This window comes from Dermacentor andersoni, chromosome 3, assembly GCF_023375885.2.
Source record: "Dermacentor andersoni chromosome 3, qqDerAnde1_hic_scaffold, whole genome shotgun sequence".
NCBI classification, from domain to species: Eukaryota; Metazoa; Arthropoda; class Arachnida; order Ixodida; family Ixodidae; genus Dermacentor; species Dermacentor andersoni.
Genome location: NC_092816.1, coordinates 58,367,767 through 58,392,654, shown reverse-complemented (window position 1 = coordinate 58,392,654; position 24,888 = coordinate 58,367,767). Strand labels below are relative to the sequence as shown.

Sequence of the window (24,888 nt, the reverse complement as noted above, 5' to 3'; positions counted from 1 at the left end):
CTGTGCGCTGTTCACGGTCTGGCCAAAGTCGGACGTTCTAATGTTTCATCGCCGGATTGTAAATACCACAACACAGTCGTCACCGTCGTCTTGCTTCTGACGTCACACACACGCTCGCACAGACACATCACCCGCAGCGCGGTGGCTTTGCGGATGCGGTGTGGCGCTGCTTAAGCTCGAGGTCGCGCAATAAAATCCCGGCCGTTGCGGCGGCGTTTCGACGTGCTCGAACTGAAAAAAAAAAGCTCCGTGTCTCGTGCATTGGTGGCATCTTAAAGATCCTCTTGCGGTACAAATTAATCCGAAATTCCTCCGCTACGGCGTGCCTCATGATCAAATCGTGTTTTTTGGCATCTAAAACCCGAGAATTCAATTCGTGCAGGCACATAGCGGCTCGTCTTACGCAAGCACGTTGGTCCCACCTTGTAACGCCTTGAATAATACCAAACGATGTTGCAAATTGCTTCGCATACCATTGATTCCCACTGTGCGTGGGATCTGCTTCACTTTTTTAAAGAAAAATAATACGTCACGGACTGTACTGTACATTGACATTTAATTAATATGTAATTACGAGGACTGACTGGAAAAAATGGACAGAAGCAACATCCTACCATCTTGACTTCCAGTAGAGCTTACTGCCCCATTGGAGTAAGGTTACGCAACTTTTACATGCTCATATATAGAGTGTGCGAAAAATGAGAAGTTTAATATACTAAGCAGAGCATATCAAATCAACAGAAGTGCAATTCACGGCAGTGACATGACAAGAGACATGAATCATAGAGAGTTTTTCGATCGGGGACAACTTATCTTGGCGGTGAAGCGAAGGTCGTTAGAGGGTGCGGAGCTTCTGAACAATCGTCTTGCTCCGCCAAGAACTGCAGCGGCTTGCACCTGATTTTGGTTCCACTTTCCGCGGCGTTTACGTGCTGCGTACGCCCGTTGCCTACCTTCATAACCCCCGGAATAGCCCCGGGTGCTTGATAAAATTTGATGAAGTAATTGTTTTGATGCTTAAAACTTCTATCTATATCTCATACGCTTGTGAGGACTACGTTCTCATAAGTTCTCTTATTTTTAAATTCCGATATGTTTACTGATAGCGTTTGGCGACGAACGTGTCTTTCAACTCGCTTGCGCGGGAGCATGCGCCATATTTACTGCGCGGAACATGCGTGCTCAGAGAGCGAGCGTGGTGAAGTCCAAGAAATAATAATAAAAAAAAAGAACGGAAGAAATTTTATACCGAAGGGCACACGTTTTCCATTATGTACGACTTCCCGTGACGTAGTAATAAATCAAGTATAATTTATTTAAGTCAGGGCGGTGTGAAAATTACTAATAAATTTAGGGAACTCTCTCGTGACGCGTAAGTTGAACAGCACTGCCAAAATATGTTGTATCTGAGTATAATAGAAATGAACTTGTTTAGAAAAAGTTTCTTTCAACAAAAGACGGTACAAACACTATGAGCACGGTAAATGTAGTACCTGGTAGATAAGCTTCCAGCGAAGCCTATACGTTCAAAACATGGCGGCTTGTCGATGGTTCATGGGTCAGAGCGCCACCTGCGTGACGAGGGAACACTTCCGGCTGAACAAAAAAAAAAATGGGACGCCGTTAAAAACAGAATTTCCGTTCAATAACATAAATGACGGCACTTTTGTTGTTAAATGCGCGAATTTTGTTACGGCGGCCTGCCACTATAGGTGTATCTTCAGATGTCCCGCAACGCGACTCGATGGCCGTTTCGAGCTTTTACGGCGGAAAGCGATCCAGCAAAACGGTCAGCCGTACGCGCGTCAAAATCGCACCCGCGCACAGAGCATCATTTCTTTGCAGGCCGAAGAAAGCTTTGGGCGTTGAGTGCTGGTCACATCGTCGGACGCCGGGCCCGTGGGCCAGCACAGCCACACGAAGGCAGCTAAAGTTCACAATTATCTCGCGGTCGTAGCACACTACTTTTGACTGAACGCGTTGAACAATGATGAAACACACCTCGCAAGCACCGCGCCACAAGAAATTAGGCAAACGTTGACAAGCAAAGCAACCCAACGTGGGGACGAATAGTAGCACGTGAGCTTTACTTGCGCTTCTGCAAGAGCTCCATTGTACATTTGATGGCGGCGCGAACGCTCCCTTTTAAAACAGGTGATGTACAGGAAGCATTTATTGTAAATGTTAACGTAAAAGAAAGGTGTCTGCTTTCCTTGCCACACGTATATAACAGTAATCAGTAATTTTATTCTTGTTGAATGAAAGCAAACTCTGGCTCACTTTGATTAAACAATGGTTTTCCATTCTCAATGTCTGTTCCTTCCTCACATAGTCGCGCTTCAATCGCTGCTCCCATAACCGATCTTGCTGATGTCGGTGACAACTCATTATGGCCCGCTTCTGGCCCGAATCTCCGCGACCGATTTCGATCGACGTTGCCATGAGTCACAATGACGGCGCAATTCCACCTGGACGAAAGCGCATACAAAGTACCGAGGATTGTAAATGGGGCACGTTTTCAAAGAAATACAAACGCTGACAAAACAGACTGTCATGAGTCGCAATGACGGCACAATTCCACCTGGACGATAACGTATACAAACTACTGAGGATTGTATATACGGCACGTTTTCAAAGAAATGCAAACGCTGACAAAACAGCTTTACGTGCCAAAACCACAATTTGCTTATGAGGCGCGCCATAGTGGGGACTCTAGATAAATTTTGGCCACCAGGGCATCTTTAACATGTCCCCAACACACGAGACGCGGGCGTTTTTAATGCGAAAGCATTATATGGCTCAGGAAGCGGAAAATGCGGCGGCGACGCCGGAGATGCTGCAAAGGTCACGTGGTCACAGCCAATCAGCGGGGGGCGCGTGCCGCGTGGGCTGCTGGGTTCCTTGAAGCATCACCAGCTGGCGCTCACCTCCGCGCATAGTTAGGGTGCCTCGATGCGCGCGCCCCCGCTTAGGGTGAGGTCACCCTTTGAACCAGCCGGCGCCGCCTAAACCTGTTTTCGCGCGCTCCCTCCGCCATTGCGTTGCCCGCGTCGACTTCGCCGCGCTGCTGTGCGGGCGTCCTCGAAACGCTGCTGCGTTCGCGCGGCTTTCATCGGCGTAGAATGCCTGGATGTTGTGTTCCTCAGTGCTCCAACCATTCGAGAAATGGTTGGAGGATGTTCCATTTTCCAAGGGACCCAAAAAGGCGGCTTCTGTGGCTGGTGCGAGTCAAGCGTGACAAGTGGCAACCGACGAACTCCTCGTGTGTCTGCAGCGTAAGTGCCACATGTTGGTTCAGTGCTGTTTTTGTTGCGATTTATTTGTATTTTGTTGCGTTTGGGCAGCTAAGTGTCGTTCAATATTCTTCTTGCTCGGCTTAAAAAAGCTGCGTGAAACACTAAAACAAAGTAAATGAGTTTCACTACAGCGCGGTACAGGCCATTGTCTGCCGCTTGCTTGTTCGCATCCGAAATTGCACGACACGTGTCCGCTGGGGAATACGTACCACGCGTGCTTTCGCCGCTTCTTTTCATTCAAAGGTAATTGCCTTTACTAGGCGCTTGCCAGCGAATTGCGGTCTGGGCCCAAACATTGCATCAAGGCACAGAGCATGAGGACAAGCAAGGGCACATAAGCTGTGGCAATTACTGTGCAAATGGATGGTCCAGGAACCAATTTTGATTAATTCACTCACGATTTCTGAAGTTGTTTTTGACATGTGTGCGGCGTTGGGTAGCTTCCGCTGCCTATTAACCGGACGCTTCGTCCTACGACGCCGCATTATGTCAGTAAATGAGATTAACAGAGATCGTTGTTATGTGCAGATTGAGGCGCTCATTCGAGTAATTCGCCTGATATTTCGACTAATTTGTTCTTTGGCCTGTTAACCCGACGCTTCGTTCTGCGATAGCGGATTAAGTCAGTGAATGAGATAGACAGGATATGTTATGTGCAGATTGAGGCTCTCATTCGAGTAATTCGACTGATATTTGGACTACTGTGTTCTCTTGCGTGCTGCCTTCATTGTTTTCATTATCGAGCCGGAAATGCGCCGCTAATTTCAATATCAAATTCATCTGCAGGCTCATTTCGAAGCCAGCAGCTTCGAACAGAACCGCGCGGATGGGTGGAAGAAGCTCAAGCCTAATGCTGTACCAACGGTGTTCCCATTCAAAGGTGAGATGCCTCCTGACCCTGGTATTTGTTACCACGTTGCTTATCGGCTCATTATCTACATTTGAAAAAGTTATGTGAGGAAACGATTCATGCGCATACATATTAAATTTTCTGGCGCGCCTTCTATTCTGCTTTTAGTTAACACAATCTTAAATATATGTAATGGGCATTTTTTCTTATTTATCTGTTTCCAGAACTTCCTAAAGAGCGAAGGCCACCAAGGGAACGAAATGCACACGTGCCTGCATTATTCAGTGACGACGCAGCCGCACACAATTCTTCACGAGAAGTGAGAAACGTTCTTCCCTCAACTACGCAGGAATTTTCTCCCGCTGATTCTTCGTCAGACGGGGAGATAAATGAGAGATTGGCGGCTACGGAAACCAACAATGCTAATGGGCAACTTACTTCGACCCCCAGGGATGCACGGCTTCAAGAAACTGCAATAGTTACTGCGACCCAACCCCTCGATTCTGAGGCAGCTGAGCTTAGGAAGAAGATTGCAGATCTCACAGCAGCCAATAATAAGCTTAGACAACATCATAACGAATCTAAGAACACTGTCAAAAAACTACAGATGCAGGTACGCAAGCTGCAGAAAGAGGCAACTAATTTCTCACGAAATACGAAGTTTTTAAATGAAGACCAAATTCGTGCTCTTTCTCGGAACAACAATCATGGTAATTCGTGGTCAGCGCAAACAGTAAAGCAAGGTCTAAAAATTAAATTTGCTTGTGGAACCACCGGGTATGAAACACTCAGAAAGATTGGCTACCCTCTTCCATCCAGCAGAACGTTAGCAAGAAGAATTCAGGGCCTGAAGTTTCTGCCAGGTATCCTACATGAAGTGATCGACGTCATGAGGTCGAAAGCAGAGGGAATGGAGGACGTGGAGAAAGACTGCGTTCTCTTTTTAGATGAAATGGAGATAGCACCCGGATTTGAACTCGACCGTGGCGAAGACGTGCTTCTGGGAGGAACGACGTTGCCCTCAAAGCCTGAAGAGCCAGCCAATCATGCTTTGGTGTTTATGCTAGGTGGGGTAAACCAGAGATGGAAGCAAGTGATAGCCTATGAATTCACTGGTAGGCACGTGGACGGCTCTGTACTCAAGGCATATGTCCTGGAAATAGTGCAGATATGCAGCCAGATTTCTCTAAGAGTCCGTGTTATCACATGTGACATGGGTGCAGCAAACCGCGCTATGTGGAGAGAATTTGGCTTTTCGAGCCACCGCCATTCGACAACTTCGTGCTCAATACCTCACCCAACCTTAAAAGGGAAGGAACTTTTTTTCATCTCGGACCCGGCACATGTCCTTAAGAACCTGAAAGGACAGCTTCTAAGCTCAAAAGTTTTCACACTCAGTGATACTACAGTAAGCAGGAACGGACTGACGGCCTCGAAGGTGAAATTGGAGCATGTACAGGCCGTCTTGGATTATGACGCAGCCAACGAACTTAAGGTAGCACCAAATTTGTCAGAAACCCACATTAGTTGTGGGCACTTCACCAAAATGAAAGTAGGAGTCGCTGTCCAGCTCTTCCGTGAAGCCCCACCAGCTATTCGGTTCCTAATAAAAGGAGTGATTGAGCCAGAGGCCGAAACAACAGCGTGGTTTATGGACCTCGTTTCTAGGTGGTATGCCCTCATGTCATCGCGTCATCCCACCATGGCGCTAAGCCGCAGGAACATTACTAAATATCATGCCGCCTTGGACACACTACGCACGGCAACAGACACCATCAGAGAACTGAAAATGGGCACTGGATCTCAGTGGAAGCCATCGCAAGCAGGGGTCCTAATTGCGACAACGGCTGTCCTTCGCCTTCAAGAAGTGCTTCTTGGCAGTGAAGGGTATGAATTCCTCCTCACGAGCAGGCTGTTGCAAGACTGCCTAGAAAACCTTTTTTCTGTGGTGCGGCTCATGAAGCCAGTGCCCACTGCGTATGACTTGAAGTGTGCACTCCGACTCGTCAGCGTCAGCCACTTTCTTCACACTCCGAGATCAACAAGCTACGAACTTGACGACCGCGAATACCTTGTCGATCTGCTTGCACATAGCAAGAAGGAATGTGCAGAAAGCGAAGTCGATGAAATCAACGACACGGAAATTCTGTTCATTGAAGAGCTCACGTCAACCGAGTGCCGCATCTTGTTTTACCTTGGCGGTTTTATTTTGAAAGGAATTTTGAAATCTATAACTTGTCCGCAGTGCAAGGCTGCTCTCCTTGGCAAGCCTGACGATCAGTATGCTTCCCTGACTGCACTCAAGGAATACGTCAGGGATGGGCAAAACCTCGTATATCCAAGCGCTGATGTCATGAAAACTTTAAAAAACTACGAGGAACATTTCACCGCTGTCAACTCATGGTGCACAGGCAAATTTTTCACCATGAAGTCGCCACTTCGTTCTCTGATAGCCTATCTCGAAGGCATAGACAAACCCTCAGTGAACACATGCATGGCTCACAAAGAACGAATAAGTAAAATGCTGACTGCTGCATATGCCAGAGTGAGGCTCCGAATTCATCTCCGACAAATTCCGAGCACTCATCCTAGTGGCCACGGAAGCAAGACTTGTGCAGGGGTCAGCCTTGCGTAAGCAAGCTGGAATCTGCAGTTCTGCGAGCCTTTTCCTTCAAAGTCTGAAGTCTGCATCTATATATATAGTGATCACAACTATTTTATCAATTACGGTCTATTTAACATAAATGTCGACTTCTAAAAGGTGAAATAATGTTCAGTGTTCACGTTCCCATTAAACACAAATCTCTAACTTTGTGTGTTTTCATAAGCACTGAATAAATGATTTCATGTTTGCTTGGGTAACAGCTTTTGTATTCATCTGGCTGTTACCAGACGAAAAGGGGACTTTATATTTTATTACCGTTGCTGATGCTGTTTCTTCAAAGCGTGCAGAACCAAGACGTTGTTGCATTGACCGCGTCGGCTGAATTTTCTTACCGATCAAATTCACTCACTTGCATTGGGACATCAGTGAGGTTTCCCATGCAATCCTGTTTACCGCGCCTCCGTTCACGAAGAAAAATGCCCATTCAGCCTTTTAACGCCCTCCGCATAACAGCGCGGGAGAAAGGGGGTTAGCCCCAGTCGCTGCCGAGCGTGAGATAGGGAGCCGGAAAGCGGAGGAGTCCGTTCTCCGCGAGAACGAGCATGCAGTGGGAACGAGAATGGCGGCCGCCGTAGCAGACGACGCAGATGTCCTCACCCTAAGCGGGGGCGCGCGCATCGAGGCACCCTACGCATAGTTAAAGCCCCTCAATCTTTCAAAACTAGCGCCATTCTTAGATCTTTCCGCCACCCCGCTCACCCTAAAGCCCCTTGATAATTTGAAAGTAACGACACTCTTTGAACTCTGCCGCCGCCGCGCGACCTCCTCGCCTCCTCCTCGCCCTTTGCGTGTCCCCCCCGCGGCAACCAGTTTTGCCCCCGTTTTTCTGCACGACGATTGGTCTCCCTGCCGTTGCCCTTGGAAACGTGGGGATCTTGAGTTTTGCTTGTGTTTTTCTTTTTCGTTCGCGCCATTTTCCTCCTGAGCACGGCTGGCTCGGTGCTTTAGCTCGGCGTAGTGAACGTTGTACGCTGTGTTTCCTGCTCTATGTGCTAGCGCTATGCCGGGCTGTCGCGCATATAACTGCAGCAAGAATCCTGAAGATGGTTATGCCGTTTTTATGATACCACAAGGAAAGCGTGACGGCTTGCGCAGGAAGCAGTGGCTGCATGACATTGGCCGAAATAACTGTGTTCCGACAAAGAACAGCGTTGTTTGCGAGCTGAAGCGTCTTATAGCTTGTAGGAAAGCATCCCGTAATGCTGCCTTTTTTTTCATTCTTCCGGCCTGCTCACCAGCGTTTTTGTTGTGGTTGTCCTCAGTATGCTTAATATTCTGGGGCGGCTCCATCACCTCGCACGTCGCTAGCTATTGTTATTCAGTCGGAAGTGCAGCATTATAGATTCTACTTTGCGCCCTGAAAAAAATTAGTGGCAAGTATACCCGTGGTATTGCAGGCGATGAGCGTTAGCTAGTCAACATTGAGCGTTTTTTTTTAAGTTTTAAGGCGAAAGCCTTTAGATCTCTATGTTGCAAGGTCGCGTTGTAAACTGGAAGTATCACGTGACCCAAGGAATGCCAGAGGTGACCCAAAGCATGTCCAACCCTGTATAAGAGATTGATTACCCAAGTTAATTTATGAATAATTAATGATTGACATAAGGTGGATTAGGGAGGATTAACGTTGATTAGAGTGCATTAAGGTGAAGGGTTGATGAAAGGGTATTAAGACCGATTAGGGTGGATTAGGGGGCATGAACAAAATTTAGGGAGGATTAAGGTCGATTAATATGGATTAAGGTGAATTGGGGTTGATAAAGGAGGCTTAAGACCGATTAGGATAGATTAAGGTGGATTAAGGACCAGGGAGCTGGATTAAGTTTGATAGAGGTGGATTAGGGTGTATTAAGGTAGAATGGGACTATTAAGCAGAATTAAGTTAGATTGAGGTGCATGAATAAGGATTAGGGCGGATAAAGGAGGATTATGGTGGATTATGGTTGTTAAAGGAGGGTTAAGACCGTATAGGGTAGGCTGAGGTGCATTAGGGATGATGTAGGTTGATTAGGTTGTATTAAGGTTGGTTGGTAATATTAAGGTGGATGAAGGAGCATTAAGGTGAATTAGGGTTCATTGAGTATTAAAACAGATTAGTGTACCCTAATCCTCCTAATGCACATTAATCCACCAAATCCACATTCATCGACCTTAATCCTCCTTCATTCACTTTAATCCACCATTATCCACGGAAGTCCTCCTTAATGCACTCTAATCCACCTTCATCGACCTTAATCTACTCCAACCCTCCTTAATGCACTTTAATCCTCCTTAATCAACCCTAATGCTTCCTCATTCCCTTTAATCCGCCCTAATCCACTATAATAGTCCTTAATTCACCTTAATCCACCCGAATCCACATTCATCTACCTCATTACACCCTGATCTTCCTTAATCCATCCTAATCCTCCTTCATTCACTTTAATTCACCCTAGCCCACCATAATCCTCCTTAATGCACCTTAATCCTTCTTAATCCACCCTTATCCTTCTTCATGCACTTCAATCCACCCTAATCCACTATAATTGTCCTTAATGCACCTCAACGCACCTTCATCCGCCCTAATCTACCTTCAGCGACTTTAATCCAACCTAGTCCTCCTTTATGCACCTTAATCACCTTCATTCACCCTTATGCACCTTCGTCGACTTTAATCCACCTTAATCCTCCTTAATACACCCGAAGTAATTTTAATGCAATCACGAATCAATCATTACTTTGCTAATCATTAACCATCTCTTATACGCGGCTGCACATGCTTTCGTTCGCTTCCCGCCTTCCTTCAGTCACGTAGCTCACAACGGGACCTTGAAACAGAGGTCTAAGGCTTTCGCTTAATAAGCCACACACAAAGCGACGTGTCGCAATCAATACTAGATCACACGCACGAAGTAAAGGATCTGACCATGTGGCAGAAAAATCGTCTGGAGTATAGAACTCGCCTCAAAGCTCCCTTTACATCGGTATACCCCGTTCATACGGCCTTAAGAAAATACCAACCTCCTCTTAAACGTTGCCTCCAGCATTATTGATGCTGTTATTTGCATTTGTCAAAATTTTCAACCCCACTGGGGCGCGCAACTGGCCCAAAATAACAAGCCTCCATAGAATCATGCGGCCCGTCCGCGGGAGCCCAGGAGGAAAAGCGCGCCGTGCGCAGCCGGCGGGCGAGGAGAATTGAGGAGGAAAGCGCCGTGAGGAGGAGAGTGTCGCTACTTTCAAATTATCAAGGGGCTTTAGCTCACCCTGGCGCGTCCTCCTCCACGCCTCCTGTCGCCCCAGCCTCCTCCGCTCCCCCATTGGCCAATCTGTGTCACGTGGAAGCGGGCGCCACGCTTTTGTATATTTTTTCTTTCCAGCGCGCGCCGACCTCCATTGTTGGGCCTGCGCGACGAAAGTACTGCAGGCGGACTGACGGAGTGCGTTAGCGTAATAGAATGTGCAGGGCCGAGAACTTAATTGAGATGCCATGCTGCTGCACCTTCGGTTGCCGCAACAGACACAGCGAGAGCAAAAAGCTTTTTGCTTTGCCGTCCGGCGGGCGCAACGCAAAAAGAAGTGTGGACTCGCAGGATCGGGCAGGCTGACTTCGAGGAAGTGGCAAAGAGCGCACGGCTTAGTGATGTAAGGGCCACGGCTACTCACAAACTCTTATTTTGAGCCTACTTCACGCCTTCCGCTTCGAAAAATTGGGTGTTCATGCTCTGCGTGGTTTTTAGCGCGTTGTTTGACTTTCTTTTTTCGAATGTGCTCTCTTTGTTTCATGTAGTATCGTCTTGCGGTGAAATGCACGCATCTGCAGCTGGCCTGTGACATAAAAGCGACATTATTCAGGGTGTGTTTTGAGCTCCACCAAAAGTTAGCACATTCTCAACGCTATTGCAAGGCTCACCATTACTTACGATGCAGTCTTTTAGCTTCGAATGTACGCCCGCATGTATTGATTTGGTTTGCGGTGATTAATGTTTTTAACGTTCCGAAGCGACTAAAGCTAGGATGGAGGTCGTAGTGGATGGCTCCGGATAACTTTATCTAGCTCGCCTGGGGATGTTTAACGTGCACTTTGATCGTAGAGTCGTACGTGGGCCGGTAAATTCCTCGTTGGCGTTTCATAATACTCGTGCGCTAGTGCTGCTTTAGAAGTTGGCGCCTCGGCGCGATTGTATTTCTTCAATAAATTTTATTTACTAGTGTAAGAACTTGTCATTATTTCTAGTTATTGACGGCGCCGTCAGGGCACCAAAGCGGCAACGGCAACACCAAAGCTAGAACCAGCGCTAGATGGGGCTCGCCGAAGCCTGTGCATGCCACGGGGGTATAAGATCGCGGACAGCCAATTTTGTATGCGAACACTCCCTGCGACGTCTGCATTAGTGTAATGTTACGTGCTCTTCAGAGGCTTCCGTTAGCCATTACATGTGCCCTCCTGGAGCAGTACTTCTAAAAAAACAAAAAAAAAAAAAACAAGATATCGTCACGATTACCAAAGCACCCCGCAATGGAAAAACGGCCCTGTTGCCAGGCATTGCTGACCGCACACAGCCGGAATCTCTCACGCGCCGACCGAACAAAAGTGTCCTGCAGGTACGTGAATGAACCTACGAAACCACGTACGCATACTTTCACGCTGTCAACACCTGAAACATTGGTAATTACGCGCGTGTTTGAGTACACCGCGTGCTTGCGTCGTGTTTCAGCAACACGAACTCTCAACGTCGCGCGCTTTACGCCTTAAATACGCCTTGAATAATGGTCCTTTTCTCTATTTCTTCCGCAATTCCAACACGAAATTCTAAAGGCCAGTTACCGACTGACGAAGAAAGATCTCGATTGAAAAAACTGCTCCGCAAGGCTCGAACGAACTTTTCTGCGGATTTCCTCCCGTAGCGTGTTAGCCGTCGTCTGCTACGGTAGGCCCACCACCGGCGGCGCCACCGTCGAGGCCGCGCCGAGCGGAGGAGGAAGGAAGCGAATGGCGCTACTTTGGGAGATTGAGGGGTTTTACACATAGTCGGCGTCGTCGTCGGCCGTGCGGGGAAAAGAAAAAAAAAGAACCAGAAAGCTCGCCTTCGCGCACAGCGTTCGCCGCAAGCGTTTCACGGTAGTTTACGGTTACATAGATACAGTTGCCTAGAAGCGGCAACTGTGGTGCCGGTCTATATACAGCGTCGGGCGTCGCGGCGCTTCCAGTCGATGCGGCGACTTCTGCCGTGCGCTCCGATGAAAGAACCTTCGAGCTTCCTTGGGCGTCTACGCAAATATACGCGACTGAGGCCGAGACGCCATCGAAGAGACGTCGCAGTTCACATTATACAAGCTTAAACCTTGTTGCACACATCGAAGGGTAGCTGTTTGACCAAGAGCACTTCCAATGGAGCCGAAACACTCGGTTGTTGCTCCTTCTATCCAATCTCTGAAAGCTTTGCTGGTTGCTCTGCCTAATCTGCAGCTTTCTTCTAAATGTCTCAGTTACCATTATATACAGCGACAACACAAGGAACTAATGATAAAACACTTTTTGCCCGCTTCATAAGCTTTAGTCAAGCTTTGGCAACAGTAAAAAAAGTTACGAAGCGTCAACGTTTGGGCTCGAAATAAACGCCTTTAAAGCTGGATTCACGCCACGCACGAGATCGCAGGCGAGTCAGTCAGGTGACCACATGGCAAGCGTCCCGGTGCATCGGGTAACATCGAGGCATAGTTGGCAATCTCACGACACGGGAGCAGACGAGAAAGTGGGCTATAGCTAATAAATCGAAATTTTCGCTCCCTCCCCGAAACATGAGCGAAGGCTCAAAGGCGCTGGAACGCTGCGATATTTCACTCGCGACCATCCAGCCAACAGTGCGAACCACGTGTTTGACAGCCAAGCTCTCAGGGGTAGTTCCATAACGTTTCTCGTGCGACGGCTGGCGCAGTCGGTGTCAAATGTCAACCAGAGAAAGTGCCGGCACCGCAGTTTACATCATAATCCCGAGGTGGCCATGCGACGAGGGCATCGGTGAGCAGGCACCGGACGCTGGCACCGGTATAGAGCAGGAGAAGCACACCGGTACACGCGTCGGATGTAACGAAAACATATAGGTGCGAAGCTCAGATACAGCGAAGTATATTGAAAAGCTCGGGTATAACGAAATAATGGCACTGGATTGAATAGATTTCGAGCAGTGGCGAAAGAGACGCCCTATAATACTTCCGTAAATAGGGTGTGAAAACTTCGGTGTCTTTTACGTACGAGTTGCTAGGATAGGCATACACCTGCGTATCCGTCCTTTCTGAAACTAAGGTCCACTGCTCGCTGTACGAGTCTCTATGGGCACTCTCATGGTGTCTGTAATGGCCCTCTAGTTTCTCTCTCTCTCGCTCTCTCTCTCTCTCTGTGGGTGTGCTTCACTTTTCCGCTTTCCTTTTCATCTCGCTGCCCCTCCTATAGACCTCCCCGAGTTCAGCGTAGCAAACTGGAGGTTTGCCTCTCGGCTAACCTCCCTGCCTTTCGCATCCCTTGTCTGTTTCAGCGGCATCTCTTCACCTAGGGACCTCCGCTTCGATGTTGAGAAGTAGACCTTGACTTGGCTTCACTCGACTCGTTTACTCGCGTTATTCTGGCTGCCCTTCGAACGACTCTCCCCAACGTGAAAGCTCTGTCCTTGGAGAAAGAAAAGAGAGAAGAAAAAAAGGAAAGACAAAAAGACTTTCCTCCATACGCCAGCCTTTTCGACGAGTCCCCCCGTTCTCGATCTATTGCTCAAGCACCGGCTCTCACCTTGGGTTTGGGCTGCTTCGCTTGGCTTGCTACTTCACACCCGTGCTCGAGACACCTTGTCGGGTGACGAAAGAGTGAGGGAGAGCGCTTATTTATCGAGATTTTTTTTTTTTGCTGGCTCTGCGCGCGAGAGGCCAAGGCTTTCTTTCACCACGGCACACGAGTCGACGCGTTGTCCCTTTGTTAAACGAGAGCTCTCCTTCCTCGATACTTTTTGTGTTCTGCCGCTAAACGCAGCCTCCCCAACTCGTCCACAGCGAAGGCGTCAGAAGCGAACCAGGAAAGAGAATCGGAAGGGTTCCTCCATTGCGTATGCTCCGCCTGTATTGACGGGTTACAGAATCAAGCATCCTTCCTTCCTTCAGATCATCATCATCATCATCATCATCATCATCATCATCATCATCATCACCCACCTCCATTTTTGAGGAACACGCAGCATGCAGCTGTCGTTATACTGGAGAGTGTTCGAAGCAGCGTACCCAATCCACTTAGAATACGCGAAAACCCAAACTCCACTAGGGCCTTTGCGTTAGCTCGTGCTCGCTTCGCGTTCTTACTTGCGCCAGGAGGTTCGAGTTCCCCCCAACGCTTGGGTATGTCCTAATCTTGAACGATCTATTGTTCGGCTGTCGCGAAACCCTGACAGCCTTATCTGCACTGAAGCCAGCAGCAAGACGTAAGCCGCGGTTTGGCTGCAGCATCTGTTTCAACGACTGCGGCTCTGCCGAGCACCAGGTGGCGGCCTTGATTTCCGGTCGCAGCTAACACGTTCCTCACAGAGTGCGGTATGCAACAGCGCTCGTGCCGCAGAATTTTGAGTGCGCGTTAAGAAGAGCTCCGCCTTCGTCGCTAAAAAAGAAAAAAAGAAAAAAAAAAGACGCGCATATAGGACGTTCGATTGGTGCCAAACAAGGAAGTCGTCATTTGGAGACAAGCAGAAGTCAATGGAAATACAGCTGAATTTCTGTAATGCCTTATTCAAAAGGAAAAAAAATTATCATCTGAAAGAAACTAGCACGAACCTACAAAGAAAACCCACATGGGATTTTACAAAAAGCTTCTTTTGCACAGCTTTTGTAAGGGCAGGTGGCCAAAACTCACCCGGAGCTTTCCAACTGTAACGTTTCTCCCAACCTGCGCGTTGATTATGAGACGTCAGTCAATCGAAACCAAGGGGAGAAGTTAAACATTATTGTGGTGACGACGACGAGGATGAAGAAAAAAAATGCCATCATTCCTCGGAGTCGGGATGGGCACTGAAACCTTGCAGAAATCGCCAAGCGCCGAAACTGGGCAATAGCTCAGTGGCATAGACCGCGTTGGGGCTCCCGGCTGCACATTGCGGCGAGGCCACCAGTTCAATACTTGGCTTGACGCCAACGTCACAACTTGGAATCGTGGGATGGCGATGATCCCCCATTGCGATGAACTGCTGTTCGCCGTCTCATCGCCCGCCAAAGGTATACCGAAGGTGCCACTGTCGATGTCGCGCGTGCATTCTTCGATTCGCGATGGCTATCTGCGACGTTGTAGGGGCTCACCGCAGTGACAATAAAGCGAGGGAAAAAAAGCATCCAATGAACAAAGGAAGGTTTTATTAAGTCTGCCGAAGGTCGCAGTAGACCGACGCATGCGGACAAAGTGCCTAAGCGAAGACTACGCAGTTTGCGGCTAGCGCAGATAATGTTTGCGAATTTTTTTGACGCAGAGAGCCCTAACGTGCAAGGTTTTGGCGCACGATTCATAACGCGTAAGCCCGTAAGAAGTCTCCGCAAACTAGGTGACGTGTAAGTCTGTGTAAGTGCAGTTAAGGTGAAAGGCGGGCTTCATTTTGATACAACGCGAGGAGCACTTTCGTCATAATTGCAGGGAGGCTGTCGAATCTTTTCGAGGATAATCATACGGACTGGGCCCCGACCCTTCGACTGTGCCACAGCACTAACCCCAAAAGTTCCGCGCGCAACGAACGCCTGGAACGTGACATGCCCCAAGAAGCGCACGGCCATGGTAGATGCGCTTGTAGAGAACACACAGATTTTGCTCCGTTGATCGATAATGGAACAGATGCTGACAAGACATTGCACAGAATTCGCTCATGAAGGTTCGAATTAAAGGAAAGCTTCAGCCCCCATACCTCTCCAAGAAGAAGTACTTTATCTTCCTCGAATCGTGCCCCCCCCCCCCTCCTACACACACACACTTTTGCTCCCCACTCTCTGAAATGGGGGGGGGGGGGGTGGCAAAGTAGGCCATTACTCGCACCCACACACACACTTTTGAAAGCCGGGAATGCGACGCCTGGGGACCCGACCAATCTCGCTCGAGCCTACGGAAAGCCGCATTAAAACGTGATAGTTGTGGTCTGCCCTATCCACCAGCTGCACGTGGGGCCTCGGTCACATTGGCTCTTCAAGGCGCTCATCGCCGGTATTTATCTAGCACACAGGGTCTGCTCGATTCCAGCTGGTAAATTTCCCCACCTCTACACGTCTGCAGTGGTCTTTCAGGGCTTGGTCTAGGCATTGATTCGAGCTGCTTGGTCTTTCATACTAAGAACCTCAATATCGCAATTGAGGTTCGCAGTATTTCAAAACTGCTTTAATTTATTTGGCCGTTAAAAGGTCTTGCTCGCGGTGAAACGAGAGGCAGCGCGAAGGCGTTCGTTTCTCGCTGCCGGCGCTCTTCATCACGCCAGCGTCGTGGGTGCGAGTGCGAGTGGTCATCGAGTGAGATATGTTTGTATTTGTCTCTGCGTGCGGGGACACCATGCTTGTCATAGGCGTATCTACCAAGAGGGGGGGGGGGACTCACACTCAGAAGTGAAAGGGCAAAGTAGGCCATTTGCGCCCCGCCTGCCTCCGTGCATTCTCGACTGCACACTGACAAATCCAACAAAACAACAGGTGTTGCCAAGTTTTCTCTCAGAATTGCACCCAAATATGCACGATTTCTTTATTACGTATCCCCTGCTTGAACAGCTAGAATTGTCTGTCAGGCCTCACCGCCTGGTGCTGTAGCAGACGACACTAAGCAGGGAGCCGCACTAAGCAAGAAGCCGCCTGCGAGACGTGCCTTGTAAGCCTGCACTGCTGAGAAAACTGTTGCTGGGCAGTCCAACACAAGTTTAACCTACCATCCCTTACCATGCCGTGTTGGTTGGGACCGCTTAATCTAACCATCTCTGAAAACACAAATTGAGATTTGCTTTTCATGATATGCCGGCAATTAATCAGTGTTGCCATTTTAGCGATTTTGCGGCTAGATTTGGTGACTTTTTTGTCTGTTTAGGGCAGTGTTTTCTATTTTGTAATCATCGCCAAGTTCAATGCCTTAAATAAACAGTAGCCGATATTTTAACGACTTATAGGTTGGAAACGTTGCTTGAAAAATGGCCTTCTAGAACGCAGTTTAATATTCAAAAGGTAAATTTAAGTGGCCGAAACTCGCTGTACGACGCATAGGCTCCGTGACCACGACGAACCAACAGTTGCCGTCACATTGCGACTGTGTTTCACGACACATTGGTCATCACAGCCTTCACATTGCGCTCACAAAATTTGTGTTTCTTTAATATTTATAAAACCTATTTGAATGGGTTCGAGCGGGGCGGGTTCAGCGGTGTCACTGAATCCATTCGATTGGTTGACGTGCGCAGGCACCTCAGATTACCCAGCCGTGTCTGAGAAATTACCAACTAAATGGAATAAATTTTCTTTTGAGACTTAGAACACAGCAGGCGAATAAGACATACTGACTGCGTACAGAAGGCGTAAATATCGGAATTAAGACGGCAAGCTGGGCGAGTTGGTGATTGAACATGTTCCTATGGTGGGCAGCGCAACCCGGACGAAGGACGAGAGGAAGTACACGCGCTCGTGTTGTGTACTTCCTCTCGTCCTTCGTCCGGGTTGCATAGGAGCATGTGCAAATATCGGAACAGCTGAGCTCGTTCACGGGCAAATTAACAAATAGCTTCCGTTTCTCACGGCTTTCGGGCCAATCAGGGCTTCACGGCGCCTTACAGGTAGGTCAAGGGCGAAAATGTGGTAGTTGACCTGTACAAAGCTCCGGTAATTGTCATCGCATTGTTAACAACGTGCGGCCCAAGCGCGTTCCACAGAATATGTAGTTCTGCTACCGCGAACGTCGAGAAGTTAAAAAAAAGGGGGGGGGGGGGAATAATAGGTAGACGAAGTCATTTTTCTTTCGCTAAGAAAACTACGTTGCTTGTGTTCTTTTTAATCGTGCTGCATTTGGAACCTTCTAATCTGAGGGTCATAAAAAATTCAAGCAGTCATAATTCGTTATGTAAATGTTAGAGGTAGGCAATCGATTATCGACTCTTACGAATCGAATGCGAATAGTAAATAGCGAATATCGAATAGGCAAACGCAGACGAGCATGTTTACAGCAGGAACATTTATTTCGGTATTATTAGTAACTAGTTCGTACTGAATAGACAACCAACTGTCACGGACAATTAGGATCGTCTGGAACAGAAGATCACTTCCACCGCCATGGAAAGAACTGCACGAATAGCCGCTTGAAGCCTGGAGGGCCTGGTGGCAAACAAGCTTCCCAAGAATGACAGGCTGCTGTATGACCAGCTTTCCAAAAACGCTAAGTAAACAGTTCTTTGGAAAAAAGAACTATCAGATGTTATCGGAAAGGAAAAGTAAAAGGAAAAGAAAGAGTTAATGTTGTATTTGTGTATCCCAGACACAATAAAGGACCCGTTACAAGCAAAGCATCACTGGCTGTAACATAAAAGATAAAACTACTACATGACCTGACTGCAGGAATGGCTAATTGGCAGACCTGAAGCAAAAGTAACCGGGTGTTATGTAATGGACGAATACAAGGAGAACCGAGGGGCCCGATATTTTGCAGGAACGCTCGCACATTTTCGTTTGTCACAACCACGCGAAACCAACAAATAATGGACAAAAGGAAAGCATCGGGGAAATTACCTGTCGGTTTTCATTGAAGCGCAATAATGAGAAGCTAAAGGGAAAGGGAGGAAAGAAAAAACTCGCTGACGGTGGCAGTCGGACCCACAACCTCCGCATTACGAGCGCGTTGCACTGCCAATCATGCTACGGCGATTGCAGCTCGCGCGTCCATGCATTCCCGTGTATTAATGTTTGTGTATACAATGCGGCGGCGAGGAGACTATAGAACACGCACTTTGCCTCTGTCCTCGACACAGGGCGCACCGGCTGTCACTAGCGGCCGTGTTGGCACGCCTTGACGACAGGCCACTTGGAAAGAACAGACAGTCTTGGAATGCCGACATGAGCTGCCGTCGCACCGAAAGTCGGTCAAGGCTTTGTCGACCTTTTTACGCGGCAGTGACCCGTTAGAAAGACTATAATGATCCCCCATCCCTTCACCCACCCACCCCCTTACTTTTATCGCGCCTATCTTTTTGTCCCCGCTCTTCCTTTTGTCTTTAATTCCCCTTTCCCTTCCCCTAGTGCAGGGTAGCAAACCGGAGGCTTTAACTCTGGTTAACCTCCCTGCCTCTCTCGCTCTCTCTTTGTCTCTCTTTGTGTACAAGGTCTAACCCAAGGAGTGTTAACCAGAGTCACACTTCCAGCGTAAAACTGAAAAGAAAGCATGCATTACGATTTCGTTTCTGCATTGCTTCAAAAAGTTTATCGCTGTTTTGCTACTGATGAATATAATTCGTTATACCTTGTTGAGCAGGTGGAGAACGGTAACACGATTTTAACAGTCGGTTGTTGCGAAGTATTTGGTTAGTTTCGATATTCTAAAATACCGAATAGTTCGCTTGCAAGTACGAATAAGAAACGACGCACCGACTATTCGTATTCGAAACTTCGAATATTCGCCCAACATATATTGTAAATAGATTAGTAAAGTTAAAGGCCCTCTATACCCTGCTGCTGGTAAATTTACTGTTTTCCTTCAGCTGCACGTACATCAGACAAACATGTCTAGGTAAATGGTTTACTTCACGTAAGCTTGTATTAGAATGTTCCAAAACACCTACGTTATTAAAATCCACTTCAGAGTTCTGGCAAGAATTTTATCGACTTTTTTTTGTCTCAGTTCAGCGACACGGTTCAGAAAACACTGGCAACGCCGGACTATAACCGTTCATAATGTGCGATTGAAAATCAGATCTGTCAACGCCAAAGATAACTTTCACTGGCGTATTTTTCAGCCTTCTTTATTACAATGGCAATCGGGTAATCTCCTATGGAGGCGATATTTACAGTACATGTCACGTGGACCCGCTCTGAGCATGCTCCGCCCAGTCATGAACGTGAACTTGTGTATAACTTCCGATGGTTATTTTACAATAAATCAACGTGTCGTTAGCACAATAAATAAAAAAAAACGTGACATTGTTTATTGTTCTGCGGCCGCTAAAACGGCGTGTATATATATCTAACCCCCATCCCACCCGCGCTACCCGCCGAATCGCTCCGCTCGCGAGGAGGTTTTATGTATTCTTTATTTAACATCTTTAGGAACCCGCTGTTTCATGTGGTGAAGCACAGAAGTAACTGGAACCCCAATGCACTTCGTCAGACAGTTTGAAAATTAATATCTCGAAACTGGGGCAGTCCAGAAACTTCGTTCCAAGTGGACACGCCTTGCGAGCTCATAAGCTACAATTCGTAAATTTAAATCTGTGCCGCAAATTGTTTAATTAATTAAAACGGTCATTAGCTCAATCATAACAATTATTCAGTTGAGCATTTTGATTTCTCATAGAATTAAGGGCCGCCCCATCGAGTAATTATGTCAAGGATTAGAATTGTGCCTTTTGCCAAAGGCAATTTCTAAAAAAGTTTGGTCCAGCTAAAATAATAATAATAAACACGCTGTATTGGTTCAATGATAAACGGATTACCGTCGACAGCCAAAGTGACATGGGTCCTGCCCAGTTTTTCTTCTCTTTTCTTTTCTATTCTTTTCTTGCTTTAAAAGAAGGTCCGCTCTCTAAACCATAGAAAAAATTGCTGATAAGCTTCAGCACGCCCCAAATAATTTACTACAAAACAAGATTCAATGCACCAGTTTCGGTTTGAGTACCCAGCAGGTGGATTTGTGGCGGCGTCACAATGCACCAGCTCGCACTATCCCTGCGGTCGCTGGGGCCCCCACACGCGATCACAGCGACTAGAAAAAAAAGTAGCAGTTTCGCCCGCAAGGCGAAGCATCGCTTGCGGTAGCAAAGTAATAGGCAGCTATTACTTGCAAGGATATATAGTATATCTATCGGCCATATAAAGTCGTAAACATTTGCTTACTAACTAAATTAACAAGCATCCTGCAACGCGCGCACAGGCAAACATGAACGCGTCACACTCGATGAGCGCGGAGACTCGCTGTCAAAACACTGGAGGGAGGAAGCGCGGTAACGGCAGCGAGAGAAATGACCTTCGTGCTGTCTATCGCTTCAACGCAAACTGAGCTGCGAGAGCGCAGCACGCACAAAGGTATGAGCTGTCGAAGCGCCTAGACTTGGGCCTCGACGCAGATCGCTTTCAAGATAGGGAATGCCGCCTCCCGGAACCTAGCGCGCGACGGAAGACGGCGCGCTTCCTGTCCGCTTCCGTCCCATGCGCGCGCGATATTGAACCTCGATCGTCGGCTTTCACTCGCGCATACAGCATACGGCGCGTGGCAATGGTTCCATCGCCCTTGGACTTTTTTCCGGAACATCACGGGTACACCGACGGCAAAAATGTGCTTGGGGTGTCTATATACTTGCTATCCCAATAATATTAATATTAATAATACGATAGCCGAGGCACCAGGCTTCAGGCACCAGGCTTGGAGTGGCGCCTGTCACCGGCAATAGATGGCGAGAGCGAGTGGGGCCATACTAATTCAGGTACAATCAAATTAGGAAGGCCCACAAAGCTTCAGCAAGACACTCCCTCACCAGATCAGGAATTGGCCTCCCTGGTGCAGTATTCGGCCACCCCCTCCCTGATGGCTATCGCAGTGATAGGCCTTCGTCCTGCAGTAGACATAAAACAGGCTGATGATGATGATGGTGATGATCCGAGGCAACATAATACTTATTCCAGGACAAGATTCGCAACAAGGCGCACAAAAGAAATCCTCCCGATTGGACCCTTTATGTCGTTTAATTTATTAATGGAAAAGCATTATATGGCTCATAAAGCGGAAAATCTAGCGGCGTGGCCGGGGATGGTAAAAAAAAGTCACGTGGTTACAGAGAAGCGCTTGTGGCACTGCTCGCACTTCCGTCGTGGTCGTCTTCCACAGCTGGCTCCAGTGCCGCTTATCATGCCAGCGTTCCCATGCTGCCCCTCCCCCTGCGAAGGCACTGACGGCACTGGCCCACTGCCAGTCGGTGCGGTGATTTTGGTGAGTTCTGTCGTGCTCCCCTGGTGGACGAACCTTCGACTTCTCAGTCAGTAGCTGCGCCCGGCTCCTTTCAACTTCCGCGCAAGTACGCGAATGAGGCCGAGACGTGTGATGCGAGAAATGATGCAATGACAAAACAATGCCATCACGTTTCGTAAAACGAGTCGTCATCGGGAAGATGTCGCAATGATTTCGCATTCGTACACGTAGGCAGGCCTAATTGCCCTTGAATTTGGGTAAAGAGCACGACTGTTACGACTGCCAACCAATACTGACTGCTACAAGATGATACCATGAGAAGCCCCCACACTTCTTCTGACTAGTCTGGAAATTTCGTCTTTATATCTAATTTGCGTTATGAATAACATAATGTAAAAATTATAAGAAAATAATTTTTGTGGTTTGTTTACATATTTTAAAGTAAGAGCTTCAAATGCAAGGTAAGTATGCCTGAAACTATATGTTTCCATTCGTAGAGATACCTGTACTCCGTTCCATACATAGTAGTCAACGCTGTGGCGGCTATAGAGAGACTTCTTGCAGTGGCTTCGTTTGCACTTGGATATAGTTCGATGTTTTTTTTTTCTTTGACCGCAATTATGCGCAACTGTTTTGAAGCGAAAAGCTTCACTACGCAAGTCAACACCGCGCTTCGCGCGAGCCGGCGTATGTCGGAATTGGCTCCGTAAGCGTGTTCGGAGTCGGCGCAGGTGGCCGACTCCGTCGCCTGGCCTTTCGCCGCTGCAGCGCGTGACGTCACTCGCAGCACAGGTGGCTACTGCCGCGCGCTATGCGTCATCGTTTGACGTTCGCCGCAAGCGCGTGTTCATCGCGGAGGTCGACTATATAACCGCTTGCCAGAGAATAGGCGTGCGCATTCAACATGGGAGGAGAAGAGAGTGACATTACCGATACAGAGAGCTGTGTCTATGGCTGTACAGAAATCGCAAGACAATGTGCCCAACAATGACGGATAAAGAAGTTTAATAATCCTGCATAACTTATGGTATATATCATTGATGAGCAATTTGCATAACTACACAAGGCACACGTATAGCATAACCATAACCTAACCAAAGCATATCCATAAGTTAAACCGTAAGCATATCCATAGGCTAAATCATAAAGCATAACCATAAGCGAAACCATAAGCATATCCATAGGCTAAATCATAAAGCATAACCATAAGCTAAACCATAAGCATCACCGAACCTTTTCGCTTCGAGATATCGAGGCTTAACCTTAGCTAAGCCCCAGCCTTTTTTTAAAGTAGGCTCAATATTGAATGAGACAAGTTTTAACCCTGAGAAACAAACACACTTCGGTGTACGGCTGCTGGTGCGTTGTTTCAGATCATTTTTATTTTCTTTGTTCTTTTGGGTTTTTTTTTTTATTTGCAACCTGTAGCGAAGAGCCTCACGTGCATGCTCGCGCGAACTAATGCTGCTAGCGCGTAGCGAAGCATGTACGGAACGCGCGGAGTGATAAATTTTCTTGACCGAACTTCTTGCGTAGCTTCCGCAGCGTTGACTGCTACATATGGAACGGAGTACAAGTGCACGTGACTTTGTGTATCTGCAGAATTCGCTACTGCAGCGGAAACGTTACCGGATGCCTGCAGAGAGGAAGTATACTGCCAATAACATTTCTTGACCGAACTTCTCGCGTAGCTTCCACAGCGTTGTATGGAGTGCTCTTGACAATGTGTATTCGCAGTATTCGCTACTGCAGCGGGAACGTTACTAGATGCCTGTGGAAAGGAAGTACTGCCAATAACTTTTCTTTACCGAACTTCTTGCGTAGCTTCCACAGCGTTGACTGTTTTTGTGTGGAACGGAGCATACGTGCTCTTGACTATGTGTATACGCAAAATTCTCTACTGCAGCGGGAACGTTACCGGATGCCTGTGGAAAGGAAGTACTGCCAATAGCTTTTCTTGAACGAACTTCTCGCGTAGCGTCCTCAGCGTTGACTGCTTTGTACGGAACGGAGTATAAGCAGACTTGTTTTTTCTCTATGGTATGAGCGCTTTTGACTATATTAGCCGCAGAATTCGCTATTGCAGCGGAAACGTCATTGTATAGCAGTAGATGTGGTGGTGGTGGAAAACTTTATTAATTATTGAGAGGGAAGAGGGGAGTAAGGAAAATGGTAGGGTGGGAGGGAAGCGGTTGGGTGGGTCCCTATTCCAGGACACCAGTGATCCTGGCTACTCTCTCCGCCTGGTCCAAGAGGCCCCTTTGGGCCCCCAGCCCCGGCCGGGTGAGGAGGATCTCCCACGGCTCCCTATTGTAGGCAAGCATCTCAGACGAGTTCGCTTCTCGTGGTCTTTTTGTACATAGAAGAAGCACTGTCCACGGAGCCAGACGCATACCGACTGCTAACGTATGATATCATAAAAAAAAAACCCCACACTTGCTCTGACTAGTCTGCAAATTTCGACTTTATATCTAATTTTCATTATGAACAACATTAATGTAAAAATTTACAGAAAATAATATTTAAAATTTATTTATGTCCTTTAAACTAACCATTCCAAAAGCAAGGCAAATATGCCTGAAACTATATGTTTCGACTCAAAACGTCTATCGATTTGGGCAGCATAGGGGGTTGCTTGCTAAAACACAGCGCCTCCTAGGCACTGCTAAATCCGCATGTAACGAAGACACTCTTAAGGAATGCATATGTCTTCGCTCCCTAGTAATGCTACTGAAACATACTTCTTTACGAGTTCCCCCACTGTACGTTCGGTTTCATGCCACCACCTGTCTACTCAAGACGCACTCCTTCAGTTAAGGTGGGTTCAGCATCGACACCGGAATCGGCGAGCGTCCGTCAGACGCTCGCCGATTCCGGTGCCTCCTGGGCCTCGACCTGAAGAAGGCCTTCGACAATGTCGGCCAGGCAGCGGTGCTCGAGGGCCTGACCCAACTGGGGG

The 24,888-nt window shown here is 47.8% G+C and overlaps 1 protein-coding gene and 1 long non-coding RNA gene across 3 annotated transcripts in view; both read left to right on the top strand.

Annotated features, from left to right (window-relative positions):
• LOC126547409 (calmodulin-B-like) overlaps positions 1 to 24,888 on the top strand; it is a 167,434-nt gene that overhangs the window by 81,034 nt on the left and 61,512 nt on the right. The gene's annotated exons all lie outside the window — the stretch shown is intronic.
• LOC129380889 (uncharacterized) lies at positions 2,954 to 5,022 on the top strand. The gene is made up of 3 exons (XR_008609089.2): positions 2,954 to 3,275; positions 4,083 to 4,176; positions 4,371 to 5,022. It is a non-coding gene; the product is annotated as an uncharacterized lncRNA (long non-coding RNA).